Raw genomic sequence first — 24,879 nt, forward strand, 5'->3', positions numbered from 1 at the left:
TACCACACAAGCTAGGCATGAGTTCAGGATTCCATGTGGGAGGGACATTCACATTACAGCTGCTGGCTCTACAGCGCGTCTGGACAGAGACCTGGCCCAAACTGTGGGGCCTATGTGGCTCCACTGAAGCTGACCCCAATAAGCCTCCAGGCCACCGGTTCCAGCTGGGAGATTGGGTGTGGGTGCGCAGACATGCACCCAAGACCTTGGAGGCACAGTGGAAAGGACCCTACTTAGTTGTCTTTATCACCCCTCTTGTGTTAAAGGTTGACAGGATCTCGGCTTGGATTCATTACACCCATGCACGGGCTGTAACAGGAGCAGAAGTCAAACAACACCAGCCGGAACAGTGGGAGGTTAAGACAGACCCTTCCAACCCGCTACGCTTCAAACTCAAACTCCACCAGCACCCCGACCAATTCCCAGTGACTGATCCGAACAAGCCTTCCGCTGAGTAAGCCAGCACGATGACCAGACTGTTCCTGCTCCTGCTGACCCTTCAAACTGTATGTGCCTCTCCCCGCTCACCCTCTCGGGTGAACCCGCACACCCCGTGGAACATCACATGGACCCTTAGCAATACAAATACTGGAAAAGCAGCTGTCCAAATCACGCACCTAGCTCCCCTGGGGACTTGGTGTCCGGATATAATTTTTGACCTCTGCGGCCTAGCAGATGGAAAATGGGATAAGTCTATTCAGGACCAATCCCAACTAGTCTGGGCCTGCAACCGTGCTAATGGGCGGAGCCAGATTAGAAAAAGTTACTTTTACCTTTGCCCAGGACACAAGGGGCGGGCCACCCACATCTGTGGAGACCCAAGAGATTACTACTGTGCATCTTGGAGTTGTGTCTCCACCGGTTATATTTCCTGGACAATGCCAAAAACAGGGGATTTTATTCAGGTTGGCAAGGCCCCAGGATCAGAAACCATGGGTTATGGCTTTCATAAGGGGGTGGAGGAGGTGGGCCTTGTTTGACGAGGGATTGCACCCCTGTCCTTCTTAAATTTATCCAGTTAGGTAGAGACCTCTGTCCCGACCCGCGGGATTCGTGAGTCACAGAAGAGGGGCTGGGGATGAAATGAGAGGCTGACACACTGGATGAGAAGCTGCAAAATGGGGGACCTTTATTTCCTCTAGCACATGCCTTATATACCCTGTGCTGCGCCTGTGCTTTGCCTGTGTCTCATGTTCAGGCTGCGTGCTTCTTTTTGGTTGGTACTTTCCCTGCATGCCTGGCTCACGCACATATCGTGCTGTACACATGCGTTTATCCCATTGGCTGCTTTGTCCCATTGGCTGCTTGCTTAATGATATGCATTCTTACTGTGCCACAGCTTGCCGCGGCCCCGGACATCTCCCCCTTCTTTATTTAAGTGCGAACCTGGCCTGTCTTAGGTCGAGGCATTCACAGTATCATCCTTACCCGTCATCGCAGCCGCTGTGTCTGCACAACGGTGCTGTCTTAGGTTGGTATGCCCGCAACGCCTTCTTACCCGTCATTGGCTCTCAGGGCACAGAGAACAATGTTTATCCAGACATTATCTGGTTGTGCCAGGGCCCGTTGTGCCTGTTGTAGAGCCACTCTTAACACGCGGTGGCGTTGGATGTGGCAAATCAACAAGTACAATGCCACAGACAAGCTGACAAGAAGGACTGCAGCCATTGGGCCCAATCCACTCCAAACCTTCATGAAAGAGAAGGCTCTGGAGAGCCAGTTGGTGAACTTGTCAGGATGCATGACCTCCACTTTGGTGGAGTTCACGGTGACTATCTGCTTAGCGAGGTGCAGGGTATAGTTGAGAAATTGCTGACTCCAGGGGCCACGCAGGGCAGCATTAAGGGTTTGCACAACTTGCGAATGAGTATGTAGAATAACTGGCGTAACACAAGTATACTGGTAGGTAGGCATACAAGCAATATGGGAAGTTAACATAAACATGTCTATCTCTTCTTGAAGCAACTCTATCTGCTAATTTAAATTCAACATTCCTACATGGATATGATTGTTAATGGCATTTTGGGTAGACACAGCAGCCGCAACCTCTGAGAATAAGGTGTTGAGTGTCTGCCCATGGCCACGGTATTGGACAAGGCCACCGCGGCTCCCGCCGCAGCTGCTGCAGCGACGGCTATCAAGGCTGTGATAACCCCAAAATTGCACTTATGACGGATAACGACGGCTGTGGCCGGGTTGCTGATGTTGACCGGCAACAGCAAGGTACCGGGCAAACACATGACAACCAGCGTGCGTCCTTGTGACACGTTCCAATCATGATCGAAGCTGACAAGTGAGGGCAGAACAATTAAGGGTCCTAGATGTATCAGAGGGGGTAGTATTGGCTACCAGAAGGAAGTAAGGGGGTTTCACACAGAGTCCGCTCTGAATAGGGACTGTCTGGTTGGGTGTGATATTGACGGTACTCTCAAAACCATGAGAACAGCAGTTGCACGCAAAGGTGCTGTTGAGGGCTTGAGCGCTTTCCCCTGTAAAAAGGAATGGCTTCCAATCAAGGCAAGATCTGTTGTTGCAGCGATACCATCCGGTGAATGCATCCGGAGCGTGTTGGTTTGGGGCACGAAAGACCCAGGGGAAGGGGACCTGGGACGTGTTGTCTTGGGGAGGTCTAGGACCCCAGAACACCAAGCCATCACAGGTGAGGAACTGATTGCCTTGGGGAATATAATGATGCCAACGCATGTTACTCCTGTCTAACCAGGTATTATCAGTATCAGAATCCCAACACGGTCCAGCTGAAGGGGCACTCCAGCCATACACCATGTGATTCTTTGCCTTGAAAGGGGACAGGACCCCGGACAAACCTATCATAGTACCCCCAGAGCAGCTCCCCTTGAAATTCCCTATTGACACATTAGTCAGAGCAATACATGAAAGGTTGTCAAGCATGCCCTCTGTCCAGTTAACCTGGGGAACATATTGAAAGCAAAGGGCATCCGTGAAATTCCAACTCGCGGTGATGTTGGCGACCGAATCCTCGAAAGGAATGGAGGGAAGACCAGTAGATAGATTTGTAGCGAAGATTTGAGGGAATAAACCATCATGTCGGTGAACCGGAAACAGGAATGGCGGATGGTGCATCACTGCCCAGCGGATCTCCTCTGACACTGTCACGGTCAGGGTCATCAAGAGCAACATCAGGATCCCCAGGTGCACAGGTTGCATCTTCATGATTCACCGGGGTGGGGGGTGGGGGGGTGGAGAGAAACCGGACCATACGCGATGGTATCCAGATGGGACGGTCAGCTGACCTAGGGAAAAGACAAACACTGCCTGGTGTTTGGGTTAGCACCGGTGCGGGCGGTTTGCGAATCCCCTGAGGACGGGTCTTTCCACCTGGCAGTACGTAAGGGAGGCCGGCCATCTGGCGTCCAATGACTATCTGCCACCGAGCGGGAAGAAGAGTCCAGCGTTAAAAAAATTAGGGTAAATAACGCTAAGGTTAATCTATCCTTGGGGGATCGATACTCCGCCTTTTGTTTTTCAAGCATGGACTTTAGGGTGGCATGCATGTGCTCCACGATAGCCTGACCCTGGGGATTGTGAGGAATGCCAGTGCGATGTTGCATAGCATGCTGACTGCAAAAGGCAGTAAAAACCTTGCTGGTATAACCAGGGCCATTGTTGGTCTTCAGAGCCCTAGGGTGACCGAGGGCAGCAAAGGCAGCGAGCAAGTGAGATATAACATCCTTGGTCGCCTCGCCAGCATGGAGCATGGCGAAAATGAATCCAGAGAAGGTGTCAACTGATACATGGATGAAAGCTAAATGTCTGAAAGCAGAAAAATGCGTTACATCCATCTGCCACAAATCATTTGGCAAGAGCGCACGAGGGTTTGCCCCTCTTTGACTCTGGGGGGCAGGAGTATAAGGAGCACTCTGCTCACAGGCGTGGACGATATCCCGTGCCTGTGCCCTGGTAAGACCGTAACGAACAGCTAGTGAGTGGGTATTGGTATGTAAGAACTTGTACTCTTCAAGAGTGCTCTGTAATGCAGGGCAGTGGAAATGAGTGAGAGTCTGTAATACAGTTACCTTCAGTGAGCGGACCAGGGATGGTCAAATGGCTACAAATGTGCCCAATGAAAAGGGGGTGAGCTCTCTCCCATATGAGAAGCTGAATTTCATGTAGAGATTGAATGGGGCTGTGTGAGGAAAGGCATGCCACGGTCTCTAATAGCAGGACTGACATGGCCAAATATTTACTGTCAGTATAAAGGTTCATAGGTGTGTCTGAAAAATGCCGCAGTGCATGGATAATGGCCACGGCCTCTACCAGCTGTGCAGATTTATGTGGTGTTGGGATTAGGGTGCGATAAGTCTGTGAGAACATGGCTGCCATCCCTGTGGACGACCGAACCATCAGTAAAGACTGTGCATGCCTCCGCAATAGGAGTGGTGGAAATAGCCTTTGGGAAGCAGACGGAATGAGCTTGAAAGAATGGAATAAGGGGATGATGAGGGTAATTACTGTCAAAAGATCCTGAGAATGTACAGTGCAGGATAGTCCATCAGCGTCATGGCAGATGAGCTATTCTAATTGCCATTTGGTGTAAGGGACAACAATCTTGTCTGGCAGGGTGCCATAGATTGAGGTGCCAAGATCTAAAGCTACCATAATGAGCTGATGAATCGCCGTAAAATACGGCGTCAAAATGCGTTTGGGCGAAACAGGAAGATGAATGCAACGCAAGGGTCCATCTTGCCAGAACAGGCCTGTGGGAGTAAGGTGACTGGCAAAAACAAGCAGGTCATAAGTCTTTGTAGGCTCAAAACGTTGGAGGGTGACCGCTTGCAAAGCCTTGTCTATGGTTTGCAGAGAGGCACGGGCTGCGGGCGTAAGATCTCTATGAGAGGTTGGGTCAGGGTCACCTTTAAGTATGTCAAACAAGGGCTGTAGCTCTCTGGTGGTGACCTGTAGTGTGGATCGGAGCCAGGCAAGGTCCCCACACAGTGCCTGAAAATCATGCAGAGTGTGCAAACCGTCACACACCAGCCAGAGTTTTTGTGGTCTATATGTAGGACCCTCAAAAAAATGGCCTAGATATTGAAAAGGTGGGAACATCTGTACCTTTTCAGGGGCAATTATGAGCCCTGCGGCTGCAAGATGGGATTTTAGGACCAGGAGGACCTTGTGTAACATATACTCAGAGGGTGCAGCAAGGAGGATGTCATCCATGTAGTGGACGATGCGTACCTTTGGAAAGGATTGCCTGACAGGAAGCAAGGCATCACTGACATACAACTGACAGAGGGTAGGGCTGTTGGCCAATCCTTTGGAAAGGATTGCCTGACAGGAAGCAAGGCATCACTGACATACAACTGACAGAGGGTAGGGCTGTTGGCCATACCTTGAGGAAGGCATACCCACTGATATATTTGGCTTGGAGCCTCTAAGTTCCTAGCTGGCAATGTAAAGGCAAATTTTTCTGAGTCTGATGGATGCAGAGGAATTGTGAAAAAGCAATCCTTAAGGTCTAGAACAATCAAGTGGTAGTCCCTGGGCATACCAGAGGGATCCGGGACTCCAGGTTGAACCAGGCCCATCAATTCCATGGCCTCATTCACGGCTCTAAGATCTTGTAATAGGTGCCATTTCCCTGATTTTTTCTTGACGACAAAGATAGGGGTGTTCCAAGGGGAAGTAGAGGGGACTAAATGCCCTACTGCTAATTGTTCATGTACCAGCGAATGAGCCGCCTCCAATCTCTCATCTGTAAGTGGCCACTGAGGGACCCAGACCAGTCGGTCTGTTTTCCATCTAATGGATAAAGGGGTCCGTATAGGCGGTGTTTCAGTGGCCACTAAGAAAAAGGCGTCTGAGAGACCATCCCTAGGCCTCGACGGTCCCCTTCTGACCTGATGTCTGAATGTAGGTCAAAAGAGGAAGGGCCCTGTTCCAACTTCCCGAATCCTTTCCCTGGGGTGTAACCATTATTTATCATTATATTTATTATCTGAGTAACATGAGGCCCTGCTACCAGTAATGCTCCCACAGCACTGAGAACATCTCTGCCCCACAAATTCATGGGATTTTAGGGAGAACATAAGGTTGGAACCACCCAGAATGACCCTCTTCATGTTCCCAATGCAGTACAGCAGAACTGCGTTGAGGGTTTTTTGTAGATCCAAGACCCTGAAGGGTAGTATGGACTTCCTGGAGAGGCCATAATGACGGCCAGTGTTTAGAGGCTATGATCGAGGTATCTGCACCCATATCCATGAGGCCAATGAAGTCTTTTCCCTGAATTTTTAGTGCCGTGAAAGGTCAATCCTCTAGGGATAATGCCAGATTGATGACGCTGTCTCCCGAAGACCCAAAGCCAGAGGAGCCCCTAACCTGTCGGAGGCACTTCCCTGATGAAGGCAACAATGGTAGGGGGATGATTTGTGCGATATGGTCCCCCTCTTGGATGGCAACCACGCCCCGGAGGACTTGAGCCATAACTTTAATTTCACCAGTGTAATCTTGATCAATCAGGCCTGGGATAATGGAGAGGTCTTTCAAAGCACTAGAGGAGCGGCCAATTATTAAGCCAAGGGTATTTTCTGGCAAAGGGCCATACACGCCTGTCGGGAGTAGTTGTACTCCCATGGTAGGCGTTAGTACTAAGTACATGGTTATGGAAAGGTCGTACCCTCCGCTGCCTTTTGGGAGGTCAGAGAATAATCTGGCTGGGAGCTCTGTATGTCTGCCATGGTCTGTATTGCCCCGTACAGCTGGGGAGTCCAGGGCTTCGGCCCCCCGCGGCTGTTTCCCTGCTGAAGGGGACGGCCCTCACTGTCGAATTTGGAGCAGCATTCATTCACCCAGTGGGTGCCCTTCCTGCACTTAGGGCAAAGACCAGGTGGTACTCTTTGCATGTTTGGAGCACTAGGTGGAGGAATCATAGCCCGTCCCAGAGTGGGACACTGTGCTTTAAAATGGCCTGCCTTTCCACAGGCGAAACAGGTGCGGTTATTACTTCCTCTATTTTTTTGTAGGACCCGAGCCCCTCAGAGCTGATGCAATCACACTTCCTGTTATAGAGGCCTCACTGATGTCCTTACACAGTCGTATGTACTCCTCTATGCTGGCTCTATTCTTCCAGGGTCTAATGGCATCCTGACACCACTTGTTTGCGTTCTCAAAGGCTAATTGTTTAACAAGGGGAAGAGACGCGCCTCAGTATTGCCCTATATACGGCCCGTGGCCATCATCAATCGAGCCACAAAATCGGCAAACGGCTCCGAGGCTCCCTGCACTATATGAGTTAGGTTGATGTCGGCCCCTCCCCGATCGCCTATGGCTCACCAAGCCGCCTTTGCTGCCACCGCTACCTGAGCGAAAACGGCAGGAGCGTAGTCCTTTTGCACATCATTTCCTGAATGCTGACCCTCTCTGGACAGCATGTCTTTATTTCGGATGGGAAAACCCACCGCAGCATTTTGGCGAGTGGTGCGCTCGCAATTCTCAAAGAAAAGTCCCTTCCAAATAAGATAGTCTCCAGGAGTCATAACTGCTTTGCATAAGTTTTTCCAATCATCAGGTGTTGGATGATTGTCTGTGTATGAATCTAACAGGGACTGAATGAAAGGGCTCTGCAGGCCATACTGAGACACACTTTCCTTCAGCGTCTTTGTGTCCTTGAAATCTGTAGGCTGATGGACCCGCTGGCGGACGCTTTGAACGTCCACTTTATGTACAGGGTAAAAATGCGAGGAGGACATAAACATGTCCTTCATCGCTCGCAAAAGGTTGGCAATGCCAGTGTTCCCCAGTCCTTCATGAAAGACGCGGTCCGGGGAGCGTCTACCGTCAGGTGCCGTAGGCATAGCAAATGGTAGTGGCCGCGGGTCATAAGATGGTGGCGGCTGCCCAGGCTCTAACTTGGGCGTTGGCTGTGTCTCTTCCTCATCCAATTCCTTCCCTGAACTGGATTCGGAGGAGGAGTCATCGGATGGGATAGGCGGTTGGGCCTTCCGCTTCCCTCTTTCTGGAAGCCCTGTCGACTCAACAGCCCATCTTGGCTGCGCCCCACCGGTGTTGCTTTCTGACTCCCGGGAAGAGCAAAGGGCAGCGGTAGCCACAGCGCAAGCCTCCCTGCCACCCGTCTGCAAGGCATCCCTAATTAGCCGCCATAGACTACCAACTGTTGGGGGAACAGCATCCTGACCATACAAATCCCTGTGTAACTGTAGGTCTCCCCCAACCTTGATCCACCCATCTAATGCCACGCAATCCTGTTTCAGGAACCAAAGGCTGGTCTGACTTAAGGTGTCCACCAAGAGCTGCACAGCCCAAACCTTAACTGAGGTACCATAATTTTCAAGTAATATTTGTAAGGCATGCACCAGTTGCCCCTTGGACACACTGGTGCCCATGATTCCCAGTCTCCCCCTACTTACTGTAAATGCACGGCCAACTTATCCGGAGACTGGTCCCTCAGCGAGTCCCTCGTGACCGTGCCCCATGTTGGGCGCCACCCATCCCGACCTGCGGGATATGAGAGGCACGGAAGAGGGGCTGGGGATGAAATGAGAGGCTGACACACTGGATGAGAAGCTGCAAAACGGGGGACCTTTATTTCCTCTAGCACATGCCTTATATACCCTGTGCTGCGCCTGTGCTTTGCCGGTGTCTCATATTCAGGCTGCATGCTTCTTTTTGGTTGGTACTTTCCCTGCATGCCTGGCTCATGCACATATCGTGCTGTACACATGTGTTCATCCCATTGGCTGCTTTGTCCCATTGGCTGCTTGCTTAATGATATGCATTCTTACTGCGCCACAGCTCGCCGTGGCCCTGGACAGACCCCAAGCTACACCCACAATGGACTAAAGGAATGACCTGGGGACTCAGACTCTATGCACCTGGCATAGATCCGGGTGTCTTGTTTACTCTGAGGGTTTATGCTCATCCACATGAAGAACCCTTGCCACCCATCCTGACAGTGGGACCTAATAAAGCCCTAGGTAAAATCTTAGGACCAGGTAAGACCCTAGTTCCATCCCATCCCCCAGAGCTCGTCACTCTGGCAAACACCACCTTCTCTCCCTCCTTGAGGTCAGCACCTACCCTGAGCAACTTCCAACACCCAGTCACACAGATAGTACAGGCTGCTCAATCGCCTGAGACTGACCCTTTCCTTGGAATGCTTGGGCATGTGTTTCGGGTGTTTAATGCTTCTCGGTCTGACTTGACTTCTTCGTGCTGGCTGTGTTATGACTCAGCCCCTACCTTCTATGAAGGAATCGCTGTCTTTGGAAATCTCTCCACCTCCATAAAGGACAGCGGCTGTCGATGGCAGCAAAAGGCCATATTAACCCTGCAACAAGTATCCGGGCAAGGTCTATGCGTTGGAGCTGTGCCCCAGTCCCATGCACGACTATGTGCTCAATATGTGACCCTTAGCCCTAACATGTTCCACTCATATATACTCCCTCCCTTAGACGCTTGGTGGGCGTGTTCCACGGGCCTGACCCCTTGTATCCATGGGACAGTCCTAAATCAGACCCGTGACTTTTGCATCCTTGTGCAATTACTTCCCAAAATGGTTTACCATCCATATGATAGCCTCCTTGATTCTCTGGAGAAAACCACTGGGCCCACGTCCAAGTGGGCCAAGAGGGAACCAATTACTGCCCTCACTCTCAGTGTAATTTTGGGTGCCAGTCTAGTAGGGGCCGGTACTGGAACTGCCTCCTTGAGCTCCCAAAATCACCAGTATTCCCACCTATGGGTGGCTATTGAAATAGACATTGAAAGACTGGAAGCCTCCATTTCCCACTTGCAGGATTCCCTATCCTCTTTAGCTGAGGTGGTGTTACAAAACCGTCAAGGACTGAACCTTATTCTCTTACAGCAAGGTGGGCTATGTGCAGCTCTAGGGAAAGAATGCTGCTTTTATGTTAACCATTCAGGGATTGTTAAGGAATCCCTTGCTAAAGTAAGAAAAGGTTTAGCTAAACAACCAAACAAGAAAAGCGAGAGGCTCAACAGGGGTGGTTTAAATCTTGGTTTAATGCCTCCCCATGGCTAACGACCCTATTGTCAGCCATTGTGGGACCTTTAATTTTGCTCATGCTAATGCTAACATTTGGCCCTTGTATACTCAATCGCTTGCTTGCTTTCATCCGCGACAGTGCAGATGCTGGTCTTATGCAGCCAATACCTGCAAGTAAAAGAAGACCAACTGTGAGGCTAGGATTAGCCTCCTCTCACAGTTACAAGAAAAAGGGGGGATTGTAAAATATTAAAAAATTAGACATAGCAAGACAGCAGCCATTTTAAGGAAAACAAACATTTTAAAGGGCACATCTATGCCCTAGTTTTGTTTCAGGGCAAAAACCACCAGACTGGGGTAAAAACCACAAGACAAGGGTAAACAAAACTTAACTAGTGCCAAGGAGAGATATCCAATCAGGCTGAACTTGGCCCCTGGTGTAAAAAGTCCCCGCATCCTGTTAACAAAGTACAAAAACAGTTGGTTGCTCTGGGAGGGGGTCCCTCTCTCAACCTGATGAGACTGCTGTGTCAGTACTCCAGGTAGAGTTGGGCCCTAGCTTAAGCTAGCAATAAAGCCTTTTTGCTTTTGCATTTCTGGCTCCGTGTGGTCTTTGGGAACCCTGGATAGAGTTGAGGCACCAACTCCTAACAGTACAACCACCACTACTAATTTCAAAATGTTCTCATCATTCCACAAAGTAACCATTAGTGGGCACTCCTTTATATCCTCCATCCCCTGATCTACTCTCTGTCTCTGTGGATTTGACTATTATGGACATTTTATACAAAGGAAATCATACAATATATGGTCTTTCCTGATTTGCTTCTTTTATTTAGCATAATGTTTTCAAGATTAATCTATGCTGTATCACCACCACCACTTGTGGTGGTTCTTGTGGACAAATATCCATCATATTGACAAATCACACTTTGTTCACAATCAGTTAATAAACATTTGCATTGCTTTTAATTTGACAAATAATGCTTCTAGGAAAATTCACATACAAATTTTTGTGTGGACATGTTTTCATTTCTTGGGTCTATATCTTGGAATAAATTTACTGAATCATGTAGTAATTTCACGTTTTGCATTTTAAGCTCGCCTTATCAGATAAATGATTTATAAATATTTTTCTCCCATTCTGTTGATTAGCTTTTCACTTACTTATGGTGTCTTTTGAAGTACAAAAGCTTATAATCTTGATGAATTTCAATTTATCTCTATTTTTTCTTCAGTTTCTCAGAATTAGAGTTATATTTAAGAAACCATTGTCTAAGCCAAGGTTGTGAAGATTTACTATATCTTTTATTAAGAGTCTGTAGATGGTTTAACTAAACTATTCCATCATAGGCTGCTTTGGCATGCATTTTGTGTGGCAAGCATTCTGCAAGGGACTTAAAATGATACTAGTCCCTTCCAAATGTGCATGCTGTAGATAATAGCCAGCAGAATCACAAGTAAATGTAAAGTCCTGATATGTATCCCCCAATGGCCCTTATGATAAGCATTCTTCCCCTCTCCCACTTGCCTATCAGGGTTTTCTCATGTGCCCCTTAGATGAGATCCCTGAGAAACTTATCAAGAGTCTGATCTTTTTGCTTTGAATTGGCCAATCTAGCCTTAGGGTGGGGGACCCTAATTTAGGCATGCACTCCAAGTCCTGCTGCACTCTCTGCCTGTATCCTGCTTTAATATCTTGGTGTGACCTCTTATGGTGTGCTGTGTACCTTCACAAGGACTCATGAATAATAAATTTCTCTAACTTGTCAATGTTTTTTATTAAACAGAGGCAGACCATATAATGCCCTTATAGCTCTACTTGACAAATGTTAATTGAACAAAGCACAACATAGTTTGAGCTCTAACATGTAAACCTCAAACATTATCCATTTTGAGTTAATTTTTTATGTAGCGTGAGATACAGGTCCAACTTCATACATTTCTTTGTTGATGTCGAGGTGTCCTGTTGCAGAAATAAATTCTAGCCTTTTACCCAGGCAGAGGAAGAACAAGCCATACTTCAGGATGGTGAGTTCAGGAGAGGCTTTATTACTCATGCATGAGGCCCCAGACCTGGATAGCCCGTAAGATCTGAGCACCCATTTAAAGACCAAGGCTTCCTATTATACACAACTAAGTCCATATCTGTTACATGGATAACATCATTTTCATCAGGCACAACCATATGAGGCAAAGTCCCCAGACAAGGGGGGCAAAGAAGGGGGGGAAGATATAGGCATTCGGGGATGGCCTTGGAAAGAGAGACCAGCTTGGCTGGCTGCCCAACCTTGTAGATAAGAGTGCTGAAGCCCAGGCCATGAATCTTGAAGGGGAAGAAGCTGTTAGTAAGCAAATGTGTGATTTTGCCTGCATTGGATTGTTCATTGCACCCGGGCTGGAAGTTCTGCTGGAATTATTATACTCATTTGCTCAATAATATATTTTCTCATCTGTCCCAGCACAGTTTGTTGAAAAGACTATTATTTATTCCATTTAATTGCTTTGAAACCTTACCAAAAGTCAGTTGACCACCAAGAGAATGAGAAGACAAGCCAGAGACTAGGAGAAAATATGTGCAAGAGATATATGTGATAAAGGATGTTACTCAAAATATTCAATGAACTCTTAAAACTCAGCAATGAAAAAAATCAACAACCCAATTAAAGATTGACAAAAGATCTGAACATACACTTCATCAAGGAGGATATACAGAGGGCAAATGGATATATCAAAAGATACTCCACATCATATGCCATGAGGAAATTGCAAACTGAAACAACAATGAAGAGCATCCAACAAGATGGTGGCAGAGTAAAGATGCTGGCCTTGCCTCTTTGCACATATTCACAACTAAATTACAACAGAACATAGTCAGCAACCCCAGAAAGATAAGTGGGTGACTACTACACACATCGGAAACAATACTATAATGGAAAGGGATATATAATGAACATGTTTGTAGTAATACCAGGGAACTACAACCAATGAGACAGAGGGGCAGCTGTTGTACTGAATTCCTCTGCTGTTGTCAACTTCAGGATCCATGCCCACATTCAGAGATATTGGTGACTCGGCACTCAGGGGAGGGACAGAGGGTCCACTGCTAGGGAACTAGAGGAGTAGGGATTCAGAATAATCATTACTGACTTGAGCCTAAGGCTCCCAGTCTATAAAAGTTGGAGCCCAAACCAGTAGGGAGAGCCAGGTAGGATCTTCTGCATCTCCTCAGAGAAAAGGTGAATATTTGCAGCCTGAGTCTGTGATATAACATACAATCATAGCCGCCCGAGGCTATGATATTTGCCTCACCCCCAACCAGAGCCAAAACTGAAACAACTGAATGTTCTTACTAACCAGAGATTAAGCACGTGAACCTTAACAAAGGAGCAAATGCCCTAGAATAAGTCACCTTACTTGAAAAGCATACAATAATTTCTGGCTTTGTAGCCCTGTTTCACAGGGCCTAGTTCTCCAGCAGTGGACCCTCTGTCCTGTATGTCAACTCTGTGCACCCCCTTCTCCAATGGAGTGCCAAGTCACCAATATCTCTGATGTGGGCATGGATCCTGAAGTTGACAACAGCAGAGGAACTCAGTACAACAGCTGCCCCCTGTCTCATAGGTCGTTGTTCCCTGGTATTGCTACAATCATGTTAGTTATATATCCTTTTCCATTACAGTGTTGCTTCCGATGTATGTAGTAGTCACCCACTTATCTTTCTGGGCTTGTTGACTATGTTCTGTTGTAATTTAGTTTAGTCCTCACCCAGTGCTACATCTAGTGCTTAACCACATCTATGGGTTGAGACTGGCAAGAGACATTTTGACCAAGAAGTTTATCTAAACAGTGGCAGGGGTCACTGTTGATTGCCACACTACTTGGGTTCCCAAAGCACAGAAGGAAGTTTGACCCCCTTGATGCTCACAGGAGGTGATCTTTCAGTGCTTTACTGCACCAGTTCCTTCTTACTTATTACAACCCATAAAAACTAAACATGAAGGAGGGGGGGCCTCCTTGGTGGCGCAGGTGATTGAGGGCAGTGCTGTGAAGCTGTCCGCAGCCTCTGCAGCGCCGGTTCAATCCCAGTTGGCCAGCGAGGGTCCCACATGGCGAGCAGACATCTCCTGTCTTGACAGCTGCTCCCCTCAAAGCATATTTTGCCAGTCTGCCTGTTCTGTTCTGTTCCCTGCTCTGTCTCTGTTGAATCCATTCACCCTCCCGTGCATCTGGACTGTGCCCCGGTTCTTATACAAATAAAATAAATCTTAAAAAAAAAAAAAAAACTTAACATGAAGAGACAGAAGGACATATCACAAATGCTTGGGGGAAAAAATACCCTGCAGAAGTATTGATCCATCAGAACTGTGAAATATGCCTGAAGAGAGTTTATGGTAACAGTTTATCCAAGCTTTTTGAATGAAGAAAAATAATGGGTGGTGTAAAATAGGAACACAACAAAGACTGAGAAAATACAAGACTGTTACAACCATAACTAAGAGATCTAAAAGAAATACTACAGTGGTGGTGGGTAAGTAGGGGAGGAAATGGGCCCAATGGAACATGGTGGAGTATTGTTTGGGCACTAGTGGTGGGCAGGGTGTGAAAGTATAAATTTGTAGAGGTTTGAACCTATGACCAACCAGAGCAGATACAAAGATGTAAACCTACTTGCAGTGGCAGGAAGGCACAGTGCAGCTTCTCTATGACCCGGGCAGATGGGGTAAGGAGAAGAGTCCTGGAGCCCTCAGTGGCTTTCTCAGGCCTTTATTGAGCTTTTACATGTAGTGCAGCTACCAGTTACAGGATGGGCAGGGGTGCCGGGAGGGCCAGGAGAAAGGAAGGCCTTCCAGCCCAGGGCGAATCTTCACTCTGCGCTTTTGGCAAACATATCAATACTGCAGCCATGGCCCCCAAGAGTAAATAACACAACTGAAGATAACAATGTAACAAAATGCAGGTGCCCGCCATCAGGCATGCAATCCTAATTGTGGGAGGGAAGAAAAGCCTGAAAATCATTTATTCTACAATCCATCCCCTTAGGGTTTTCTGCTATACAGTCTACATAGATGTTATAAACAATTTTCCCTTACCAAATAGAAATACTGCAGCCATAGCCCACAAAAGAAAATAAAATACAACTGAATACATAACAATGAAACACTACAACAAAACACAAATAAGTCCAGGCAGGGCACCAACCTAGTGGCAAAAGACAAGATTATTGGCACCAGCAGATGATCCACCACGTCTGCTGCGGAAGGCGCTGCTCATACAAGAGAGGGGAAGCACTCAGGCATCTGCTGTCACACATCAGGAGCCGTCAGGCTTCCTGGCCTTGTCTGGCTGTGGTCTCAGCCACAAGCCACACACTACACCCACCCCCAGGATGCACTCACTCTTGGATTGGCGAGTCTGCACTCTTTGGGGGTAATTGCCCGATCTTAAGGGTTTTCTGTCTATGGTCACTCCAACACTTGGCTTTCATAGCCACCAATGTGACACACAGGTCCCTGCACTCAGGCCAACCCCTTACACATGCATATAGGTTGGGGATCCGTGGATACAACTTCCACATGCGGCCTCTCTTGGGTCTCCTCTTTGGCTGTGGTTTCACCACAAGCCATGTTCCCCACCCATCCCCCAAGGATGGGTTCCTCAGCTCCTCACCCTCACTCAACAATGAACAGGGCAACACCTGCAGGTGATTTTAAGGTACTCACTGGCCTTCCTCAACATATTTAAGCTGCTTAACAGGTGCTCAGGGCTTCCCAATTTCAGCACCAGCTCTTGCCTTTTTAAATGGGCTTTTTTGATACATCTTGTCTGCCCAGCTGCAGATAACTTGGTGAGGGCCTCCTCCATCAGCCAATCTTGGGCTCTTCTCATGCCTGCCCCTTCTTCCACTGTGGCTATTGCCTCTCTGGGCTGTAGCCCTAGGATTGCTGGACAGTACACAGGCTGTGTTTGGCCACTGAGCCCTATTGGCCATGCTTTGATTTTCATCTCCTGAGGGTTACAAATGATACCATCCTCCCCCAGGTCCCAAAAACATAATCTCAACCTGTCAAAGTTCCTCCTCCTTCTGGTGGGACTGTCAGTCCAACTCCAACCATTGTTCCTCATGTTAGCCCTGGGAGAGCTCCGAATTGTGGTCCTTCTTCCCTGACAATTCTGCTGCCCCAGGGGTCCTGAGCTGGTCCTCGCCAGCTGTCTCCTCCACTCGAGGTCTCATCCCGCAGCTCCAGGACGTTATCCACCTCCTCGGCTCCTGCAACATCTCTAGCTCTTCCCGCAGCTCCTGGACTCTAATCACCTCCTGTGCTGCCATGGCACGTCCAGCATTGTCAGAGGCTCATGGTCTGCTACTCCTCAGTCCTTCCTGAGGTCTTCAAAGGGCTCCACACCCTTCTGCATCAAATCATTTTTCCGACTTGCACCAATTGTAGTGCTATGAAGGTACAGAGCTGCTTCTCTATGGTCCAAGCAAACTGGTAAAGGAGAGTCCTGAAGCCCTCAGTGGCTTTTTCAGGATGTTTTTGAGCTTTGACATGTAGTGCGGCAACCAGGGACATAGCAGGCAGGGGTTCTGGGGGGCTGGGAGGCCTCTACTAATCTTCACTCTTTTCTGAACTTCCTCCCATTCTCTTGTGGCCTCTGCTTCTCTTGGCTAACATAAAGACTGCAGCCATGGCCCACAAAAGCAAACAATACAACTGAATATAACAATGTAACAAAATCCAGTGCCTACCATCAGGCATGCATTCAGGACTGCAGGGATCCATCATCAGTCCTAATGGTGGGAGGGCAGAAAAGCCAGACAATCATTTACCCTACACACATAATCTAAGTGGGACAGCCTGTAGGAGGAAAACAACCTTTTGTAAGAGCGCTGTGGATGTAGTTTTCCCTCCAGAGTCTCAGAATGATTTCCCAGTGGCTATGCAGGTATGAATATGCAGCTATCTATCTAAGTGGATCTGAATGACTCACAGATCTCGGATAGAGAGGGAAAACAGATAGCAACCTCTTATGTCTCAGAAGATGAGAGAGTAGATACTAGAACACTTAGAAGGTGACATCAATGCTCATCTTCTAGCTTATACTGCCTTAACTCTCTCAGATGGGGTGCACTCTTTCCTATACGCTGGAATTTTTCCAACGCACACACCAAATCCCAAGCTTTTTTCCCTTTTATTGTAAGAGATTCTTTGTCAAGTGTTGAACAAGATGGCAGGAGAGAGAAGACACTAAACCCCACATGTTTACAATCAAATTACACCAATTTCTGGCTGGAATCCTATCTCAACTCTAATCCCTATCCCACATCCCATATATTGCTCAACTACAACTCAAAAGTTGAAGCTAGAATGAAATTGCTTGAGAGGTTTGGCTGAGGATTGGCTCAGGGGAGGGAGTCACTGTGGAGCCCCACTAACAACATGGGTACCTTTGGCACTATAGGATCTTGAACTCAATGTTCACTAGAAGTGATCTTTTGGTGCCCTGCTTCCCAGCTCCTACCTACTACCCTTTACCAGCACTAGTGCCCCAGTCATATGAACAGATGAAGAGGCATCGGTGTATGAAGTAATAGACACCTAGAGGTATTGGCTAAAAAACCTAGGATTAGGGCCTCCCTGGTGGTACAAGGGGTTAAGCACTGCACTGTGAAGCAATCCACAGCTTCTGCAACATGAGTTCAATCCCCAGCCAGTCAGGGAGAAACCCACATGGCGAGGCAGACCTCTCTTGTCTCCCTCGCTGCTCCCCTCAGCAGTGTATTTCTGTCAGTCTGCTTGTTCTGTTCCCCACTCTGTCTCTGTGGATCTCACCTCCCGCATCTCTGGCCTGTACCCCAGCTCTTGTATGCATAAATAAATAAATCTTTTTTAAAAAACTAGGATTATAAGCAAACTTTTGTAGGCAAGGTGTAGTCCCATTTATCAAGAAAAAGAAAGAAATGCTCCCTATTGCAACTACCCCCCTCCCAGATACACACACACACACACACACACTAAAAATAAGTAGAAGAGCACAAAACAAATGCTGGAGAAAACAAAAAAATTCATGAGAAATAAATCCAACAAATCTGCAGAACATGTCTCATGAGGAATTTAAGGTAACAGTTAAAACCATGCTTGCTGAATTAGGAAAAATGGATAATCAAAAACGAGAACACAATAGACCCAGAAAATATGAAAATGCTACAGAACGAAGTAATGAATCTAAAAAATACTATGATTTAGTTAAAAAATACCACAGAGGGACTCAGCAGTAGACAAATGCAAGTGATAGAGAGAATGAATGTACTTGAAACACAGAAGCAGAGTGCATACATACAGTACAATAAAGATAAAATAGAATTTTACAAATCAAAGTCATGTAAGATTTCCTTGGGAATAACCTAAAGAGAAATAATATCATGGGGATCCCAGAAGAAAGGAAATAAAAAGACATAGAAAATTTAAAGAAATAATTGCTGACAACTACCTCAATCCAGGAAACATACCAGACAACTTGATTCTGAAGGGCCAAAGAGTTCCAAAAATAATAATACCAAACAATCTTTAGTATGTATGTACCTAATAACAGAGTAGCAAAATACATGAGGCAAAAAAAAAAAAAACCTAATAAAACTTGAAGGCCAGATTAACCCACTCTTTCGGTTGGATTTTCAACAACCATCTTATCAGTAATGAGGAGGTGCAATAGGCCAAGAAATCAGCAAAGACATAGAGTATTCTTGGTTGGCATTTTTTGTCTTGAAGTCTGTTGACTCCTCCACGCTCTCCTTGCCCGTAGTGTTTCTTTGGAGAAGTCTGATGTCAGCCTAATTGGTTTTCTTTTGTATGTTATCTGTTTCTTCCCTTTTGTCAGCTTCATTATTTTTTCCTTGTCTTGGATTCTTGGGAGCTTTACTATTATGTGTCTTGCTGTATTTTTCCTTTCATCATGGAAGTTTGGTGTTCTTCTTGTTTCTTGTATATAAATTTTCAGCTCCTTCTTCATGTTTGGGAAGTTCTCTTCAATTATTTCCTTAAATATTTTCCCTGTTCCTATGTCTTTCTCCTCCCCTCTGGGATTCCTAGAACTCTTATATTTCCTTTCCTCATGGAGTCAGATAGTTTCCAAAGTCTTTCTTTGGTCTTTTTCCTTTGTACTTCTCTTTCCTTTTCTGCTTTGGTTCTTTTTATTTCTGTGTCTTTGAGAGTACTTATTCGTTCTTCCATTTCATCTATTCTGCTTTCACTGCTTTTCCCAGAGTTCTTTAGCTCCTCCATTATTCCTTTGATGTGCTGCATTTCTTTCACTTCCCTCTTTAGGTACTCAATTTCATTCTGATTGTTGATTATCTTTCCCATATTATTTTCTACTTGTTTCTGTTTTTTAATCATGGCAATTTTAAATTCTCTTTCTGGAAGGCTCAGAAGTTCTTCCAAGTCACTGTTGTTGCATTCTGGTGGGTGATTTTCTTTTTGTGATGTGTCATTTCCCTGAGGACTTGTTGGGTTGCTTGTAGTTTTTCATCTTCTTGCTGCTTGTTTTCTAATTTGTCCTACGTGTTGAGACACTGTGTCACTGGTACTGGCAGGCATCATTTTGGTGCTCTTTCTTAGATGTCGGAAACTGGTGATCCAATCGAGGCAAAAACTTTAATCCCAGAATTCCAGTAGGGCAGTAGTAGTATGAATATGTTAGTGGTCACTGTCACAGAGAATCTTCTCTTTCTCTATTTGTTTAATTCCAAGGTGGGTTTTGCAGTCCCACAGACTGCCCTGAAGTGGCAGGATCACCAGCTGGGCACGAAATAGCTGGATCCCCCTCTGGGCTCCAACTGGTGGCCAGATGGGGCCTGGTTTGTGGGGGCTTTTTAGCTCACTTCTGGCTGTGGGGCAACCCTTTCCCAGCCTCACACAGTCTAGGTGTGTTGCAGACATGCAAAATGTCCTTGATCTAAAATGGGGAGTCGGGAGGGCACTTCTGTGCACCCGCAGTCTGCCTCGTCAGTGACTGAAGAGATACACTTTCAATGTTAAAATCCCCTCACTGGATTAAGAGTGTCCCCTGACCATCCCACTCATAGTGGGCCTGCTGACTACATCTGGGACAGCTGAGCTGTAGTGCTCCAGGACTGGCAAAGACTAGAGGGCCTGCTCACCACTGCCCAAGGAGGTATCTGTATGGTAGGGAAGTGGCCCTGCAGCAGCCAACCAAGTAAGATCCCTCCTCCCGGGGTTCCAGTGACTCTCACCTCATAACGGCCGCCGGGATAATCAGGGTTCCCTTAAAAAAAGGTATATAGGTGATGCCCTGTGAGAAAAATAACTCACAAGGGCATCAAAGGGGGGAATGATGAGAAAATATATTATTGAGCAAATGAATATAATAAAGATTCCAGCAGAACTTCCAGCCCAGGTGCAATGAATATATAATTAACAAGTTTGCTTACTTATAGCTCCTTCCCCTGCAAGCTTCATGGCCAGGGCCTCGGGACCCTTATTTACAAGGTTGGGAAGTCAACAAGCTGGTCTGTCTCTCCAAGGCCATCCCCAAATGCCTGCATCTTTCCCCCCTTGCCTTGCCTCCCTTGTCTGGGGACTTTGCCGCGAATGGTTGTGCCTGCTGAAAAACAATGCTACTAATATAACAGACATGGAGACAGTTGTCTATAAAAGGAACCCTTTGTCTTTAAGTGGGTGCTCAGATCTTAGGGGCTACCCAGGTCTGGGACCTCATGCATGAGTAATAAATCTTCTCCTGACCTCACCATTCCTGAAGTACCACTTGTTCTTCTGCCTGGGTCAAAGTCTAGAATCTACATCATCCCCACACGAGAAACACTGACCACTGTTTGCATAGGCTCCTTTAGTGGACAGAGCTAGAAATACAAGTTTTTATGTGCAAACACATCACTGAGTTCCCACACTAATTTTTCCAGTTTAGAATCATGAGTTTCATTTAATTTCCTTCAATTTCTTTTCTCATGATTAAAATCTTGTTTCTTAAGACCTTTATATAATTACTCCATTACTTTATCCTTGTTTATAAATTTCATAATAGTAATAATACCAATAGTATTTCTAACAATATTACTATTAGAAACTGTTTGAATCTAGGCACACCCTTTAGCCCCAGGATTAATCCCACTAGGAATATTCGCTCTCATTACTGAGTTTAATGTCACTTGAAAAGTTTCAACTGTGCAGTCAAGCTACTGACTTCCTGCACAATTAACTTCATCTCGTTCATTTTGTGGCTATTTTGTACTTTTAAAAACATTTAGTTTTATTTATTTTTAAATATTTTAAATTGCTATTTTTAAAGAAATTTACTTCCTTATCTATTTCATTTTGTAGAGTATTTGATTTTTCCCATCTAGTGTAGTCCCCCTAATACTCCCGCCTCATCACACTAGTGATGCTAGTGCACAGTCCCTTGGGTTTTCCCCACCTGCACCCTCTTCCTCCCCTCTCCTGCCAGCACCTCACCTGGCAAGTTTCATCATTTCCTGACTCTTTTATTTGATTTCTCTCTATCCACATATAAGTGTTACCATCTGATATTTATCTTTTACACTCTCATTCCTCTTTGCATCATCCCTTCCAGCTCCATCCATTTACCCCAAATGGCACAAGTTTATTTTTTAATTTTTGCCTAATATTCCATTGTGTATATATCTATATATAGATATACATGTATATATCTATATATAGATATATACATTGTGTATGTTATATTTATACTTATATATACATATATATACACATATATATAAAACATCTTAATTGATTCATCTGTTTTGGACATTTGAGTGTTTTCATACATTAGCTATCATAAATAGTGCTACAAAAAACTTAGGAGTGCAGGTTTCCTTTGAATTGGTGACACTTTTAAAAACATTTAATTTTAAATACAATTACATAAACTGGTTTCACTCTCCAGCCTATAAGTTTATAAAAAAAATTTATTCAAAGTGGCCTGAGAACTTCATACTTATCCCCTCTCCCTATAAAGATAACGTTTTAATTAGTTTGGCTCCCCTCTCCACCTTTCAAACAGAATGTGCAGGTTTGGGTGAGGGGGAGTGTGGGGCAGACAGAGCATGTCTGTGCAGACAGACAGCCACATGACTCTCCCTCCCACTTGAAGGGACAACACTGGACACACCTTTACACTCTTGTTTTTCTCTTAATGTATTTTGGATACTGCCATGTGCAGGCTTTTGATTGGGATTACACTGAATCTATAGAGTTAAGGGGACGATGTTAATGACGTTATAAACACTGAGTATTCTGGTCAAATAACAAGCTATTGATTTATTCAGGCCTTCTTAGTTTTAGAGTTTAGTCTTACTATTACAGATTTACACAGAAGCCGTACACACCGTTAGATTTATTTTTGGGTATTTGATGCTTTTTGATACAGTTGTAAATATTACTATATTTAAAGTTTTACTTTGAAGTGCCTGCTGATGGTGTGTAGAAATACAAATAATTTGGGGATATTTACCTAATAATCTATCAATTATTCGGCTTTCTACGTATACACCATGTTGTCTGTGATGTGGACACCCCCTGTGAGCCACTCTCTAGGCCTTATACTATCTCTCTCTGGTCACAGGACATTGAATAAGACTTCTGTGAGTTTATTACTGTGGTAAGAGAACACTTTTTCAAAGCAAAGTTATCATTTTTTCTTTCCTTTAAGAATGCTTCCTGTAGGGGCCTCCCTGGGGGCACAAGGGTTTAAGATGCAGCACTATGAAGCTATTCACAGCCACTGCAGCACAAGTTCAGTCCCTGGCCAGGTAGGTGACCCACATGGCACAGCAGACCTCTCCTGTCTCACTCTTTGCTCCCCTCAGCAGTGTATTTCAGTCACTCTGCCTGTTCTGATCCCCACTGTCTCTGGCAAATCCTCTCAACCCCCATACCTATGACCTTTACCCCAGTTCTCGTATACATATATTGATAAATCTTTCAAAAATAGAATGCTTGCTATTAAGAGATAATTTTATAAAATAAATGCTATCCTAATTGCTAAGAGATATTATGAAAAACCACAAATGCATACTAAATTTTACCCCACATGCTACCAAATGCCTCCAGCCCTCCTGAGCTAAGCCACCCAAGCCATAACAACACTGTCCCCTTCTGCCCCTAGTCAGCTGCCCTTCTGCAGACCTCCTCACTCAGCAGTTTCCAGGGCGGCCCAGCATGTAATCCTGCAGCATTACCTTGCCCAAAGCCCCATACAGCTCCCGCCGCTTCAGTGTCATGGCTCAATAGCCCTTCTGGGGTCAGCAAACTTTCAGTTAAAAGTCAGAGGGCAAGTGCTTTAGGCCTTTCATGCTAAACAGATTCTATGATGACTACAGGACAATATCTAGTTCCACCTTTAGGCAAAGAGTATTAAGATTCAGGGAGCCCAGATAATGGTGTCATACTCCCACTGTAAGATGCCAGTGGAAACAAGCCCCACCCAGGGTGCCTCAGCTCTCATCTTCTTTAACTTCTGTTGCCAGAATCCATGGACAATGTTCACATTCTCAGCTGAGAGCTAGGTTGTTCTTTGAGTCATTAAGACAAAGTCATCATGAACAGACAAATGGAAGAGGCGCATAGAGTAAGTTGTAACCCTACAACTTAGGGTGTAGGGTGTAGGCAGTAGGAGGTAGGGTGTACTATGTAGGGAGTTCTCAGCCCTCTGACAGGGCACGGCCCTTCCAACCCCAGAATTTCTCAAACCACCATTTGTTTTCATACTAAATTTCAGATAGTCTTTCTTTCAAGGTACTTTGTAAAGTCAAAGAAAATTATATATAGGAATTCCTTTTTCATTTCAGTTATAGCACTGATGAAAGGTGTATTTTTTTTTTTCAAAAAAAAAGGCTCTAATGATTTACTAAGTTGCTTATGGAAATGTCTTCAGTATATTTCTAGGTAATTTGTCATCACAATTAAAAACATACTGCAGAATAAATATTAAAGTGGGTGCTCTTGAAGTACCATGGCAGTTTTCTCAACTGGGGCTCAAAAGGAGATGGAGGTCTAAGATGTAAAAGTATGTAGTGAATCACCTTCTCTCCTCAGCTTCAAGAAGGAAGCCACCTCTACACCACCTTTGAGGCAGGTGAGGAAATGGATGCTGGAACAGTTAGCTGTGTTCTGGGCTCAAATGAAAACTAGTGGGAGAGATTGTATTGGGTCTGATTTCTTGGGTGTCCTCACAGGTCATGGGTATCTTGCTGCACTAAAGAAATATTCAAAAAAATTAAGAGATTTTATTTTATATATTTTCGTAGTTTAATAAAATTTATAGTATTGCTTTTTTTATTGGGGCAACATTAATATATGACACTGTATATGACTCAGAGGTACAGGTGCACACCTCTTCAGATAATATGTCATCACACCACACCCACCTGCAACGATCCCACAGTCCTCCACTACTGTCCTCTGAGACCCTCCCCACTTTATTCAATAACCCCCACCCTCCCCTGCTGGTAGCATCAATTTTACAGTCAGATTTCTTGGATTTGTTTTCGTCTGTTCCAAGGGTGAAATCCAGGGTTTGTCATTCTCTTCTGGACTTATTTCATTTAGCATAACCTACTCCAGTTCCATCGATATTGTTGCAAATGGAAAAAATTCATCTTTTTTAAAAAAAAAATATATATATATATTTATGCATACAAGGACTGGGGTACAGGCCAGAAGTTCTGAGAGGAGGGAGGATTCACCAGACAAAGAATGGGGAACAGAACAGAAAGACTGACTGAAATACACTGCCAAGGGGAGCAGTGGGCATAACAGGAGAGTTCTGTTGTGCCATGTGTGTTAGCTCCCTGGCTGGCCAGGGATGGAACT

This window comes from Talpa europaea (assembly GCF_964194135.1).
Source record: "Talpa europaea genome assembly, chromosome: 10".
In the NCBI taxonomy this organism is placed as follows: Eukaryota; Metazoa; Chordata; class Mammalia; order Eulipotyphla; family Talpidae; genus Talpa; species Talpa europaea.